The sequence below is a fragment of the Sus scrofa genome, chromosome 1 (genome assembly GCF_000003025.6).
Source record: "Sus scrofa isolate TJ Tabasco breed Duroc chromosome 1, Sscrofa11.1, whole genome shotgun sequence".
Classification (NCBI taxonomy): Eukaryota; Metazoa; Chordata; class Mammalia; order Artiodactyla; family Suidae; genus Sus; species Sus scrofa.
Genome location: NC_010443.5, coordinates 262,710,424 through 262,713,337, shown reverse-complemented (window position 1 = coordinate 262,713,337; position 2,914 = coordinate 262,710,424). Strand labels below are relative to the sequence as shown.

The window sequence follows — 2,914 nt, the reverse complement described above, 5'->3', positions numbered from 1 at the left end:
AAGGACCCAACATAGTCTCTGTAAGGATGCAGGTTGGATCCCTGGCTTCACTCTTTGCATTAAGGGTCTGGTATTGCCACAGCTGCAGGGTAGGTCACACATATGGCTTGGATCTGGTGTTGCCATGGCTGTGGCATAGGCCTCAGCTGCAGCTCAGATTCACTCTTTAGCCAGGCAAACTCCATATACCACAGGTGCACTGCAAAAAAAAAAAAAAAAAAAAAGAGAAAGAAAAGAAAAAAAGAATCATGAAGTTTCAATCCTTGGCTAGACACTACTACCCTATTCATCATTCATTCATTTAACAAATCAAGCAGACTTCATAGATGTGGGTTTAGTTCCAGACAAATGTGATATAGCAAGAAAGTTACACCGATATTTTGGCTTCCCAGTGCATATAAAAGTTACTTTTATGCTATACTGCTGTCTATTAAGTATGCAAGTGTATCATGCATAAAGAAGGCAATGTACATAACTTAACTTTAATATACTTCATTGCTAGATTTCCCGTTGTGGCACTGTGGAAAGGAATCTGACTAGGAACCAATTTAAACACAGGTCAGGATATTACCATTGTGGCTCAGCAGGTTACAAAACTGACTAGTATCCATGAGGATGCAAATTTGATTCCTGGCCTCACTCAGTGAGTTAAGGATCTAGCATTGCCATGAGCTGTGGTGTAGGCTGCAGACATAGCTCAGATCTGATGTGGCTGTGGCTGTGGCTGTGACATAGGCTGGCAGCTGTAGCTCCAGTTCAACCTGTCACCTGGGACCTTCTATATGCTGTGCGAGCAGCCTTAAATAGCAAAATAAATTAATTAATTAATTAATTTAAAAATACTTCATTGCTAAAAAAAATACTAACCATCATCTAAGCCTTCAGGGAACCCACTGATGGTGGTAGAGATCACTGATCACAAATCACCAAGAACAAAATTAATAATGAAATAGTGTGAGAATTACCAAAATGTGACATGAAGACCCAAAGTAAGCAATGCTGTGGGAAAAATGGTGCCACACCAGTGGGGACCTATACAGCACAGGGAACTCTACCCAGTAGTTTCTGATAATCTACGTGGGAAAAGAATCTGAAAAGGAAAGGATGTGTGTATATTTATAACTGAATCACTTTGTTGTGTGGCAGAAATCAATAAAACTTTTTTAAATTAATTAACTATAACAAAGAAAAATGGTGCAACAAACTTTTAATTTGTAAAAAGAATAGCTCTGTCTGTAAAGCATGATAAAGTAAAATTCAATAAAGCAAAGTGCAATAAAGCAATTGAGCACTATGTCCCAGGCTATGTTCTCAGTACTGTGGATATGAAATTGATCAAAACAGGCAAGATTTCCTCCCCCATGAAGGTTAAATGGGAGTGACTTCTCAGTGATAGAAACAAAGGTTTTGAGAGTTGATATGGCTTGTCCAATGTCACACAGAAATTTTGTTACTGGGTAGAACTAACACCCAAGTCCTGATACCAGTACAAAATGCTTTATCCACCATGAAGGTCATGATCTTTCCTTAACTCCCTCTGCTTTGTCTCTCCTCCGTTTCTGTTTGGCAGGATGAGGCTAGAGAACTTCACCTGGACCAGGGGTGCTCATGTCAAATTCATCCTTCTGGGCATCATGGATTGCTGGGAACTGTGCATCACCATCTTCTTGGTCTTCCTGAGCCTACTGGGAAACATGGGCATGATACTACCTACTGATCTGCATGGACACCCAGCTCCACACACCCATGTACTTCTTCCTGGCCAACCTCTCCAGTTGAACACCTGCTATTTCTCCGCCATTGGCCCCAAGATAGTGGTGGACCTACTGCTGACCCTGGCCACTATCCCCTATGCAGCCTGCACCCTCCAGATGTTTGTGTCTGCAGGGCTGGCAGATGCTGAGTGTTGCCTTTGGGCAGTCATGGCCTATGACTGCTATGTGGCCATCAGAAACCCTCTTCTGTACACATGGCCATGTCATGGCATCTATGCCTGGCCTTGCTGGGAGCATCAGGCCTGGGTGAGGCAGTGAGTGCCATGGTCCACCTGACCTTCACCTTCACCTGAGCTTATGCAGCTCCCGGGAGGTGAACAGCTTCTTCTGCAATATCCCTCCACTGCTGGCCATCTCCTTCAATGACACCAGTCTCAATGAATTCCTACTCTTTCCTATCTGTGGCTTCATCCAGACAGCCATGGTGTTGGCTATTGCTGTGTCCTACAGGTTCATCGCTGGTGCTGTGATGTGCAAGTGCTCATTCCAGGGCTGCTGGTGAACAGCCTCTACCTGTGGCTCCCACCTCACAGCTGTGCCCATGCTGTACAGGACACTCATTTTCATCTACCTGCATCCCAGCTCCAGCTATGCCCTGGAGTGCATCAAGATGGCATCTGTATTCTACACCCTTGTCGTCCCAGCCCTCAACCCACTCATCTACAGCCTCTGCAACATAGAGATCAAGGAGGCACTCAGAAGGTCCCAGAGCTGGTGCTGCTATCCACGGTGGGTGCACCTGTGAGAGATCCCAGCAGGCTGGTTAGGACTGACCCTGAAGAAATGAGGACACCCTTCCTGGCCCCTGTCACTGTGGATAAAGATGGATGTTCCTCTGGCTGTGGGTCTTAAATTGTTTGAGGGGCTGAAAAGGGGGAGAAACTGAAGCTTACAGACAGGAGGCAGGAACCTGGAGGATTCTAGACCTAGCAACAGAACCAAGATTAATTTGCTGTTAAGCTGCCTTAGGTTCCTCAGTGTTCAAAAAACACATGTTCCTGCTTGTTAGCAGGTGCAATACTCAGTTTACTTGCCATTTGTATTTTTCATCTTTTTTTCCTTTTTTCCTTTTTTTTGCCACCTCCACTGCATAGGCAAGTTCCAGGGCCAGGGGTCCAACCTCTGCCTTTACAGTGACA

At 44.9% G+C, this 2,914-nt stretch overlaps 1 pseudogene; it reads left to right on the top strand.

The window, feature by feature from the left end:
* Positions 1,233 to 2,520, top strand: LOC110259675 (annotated as a pseudogene).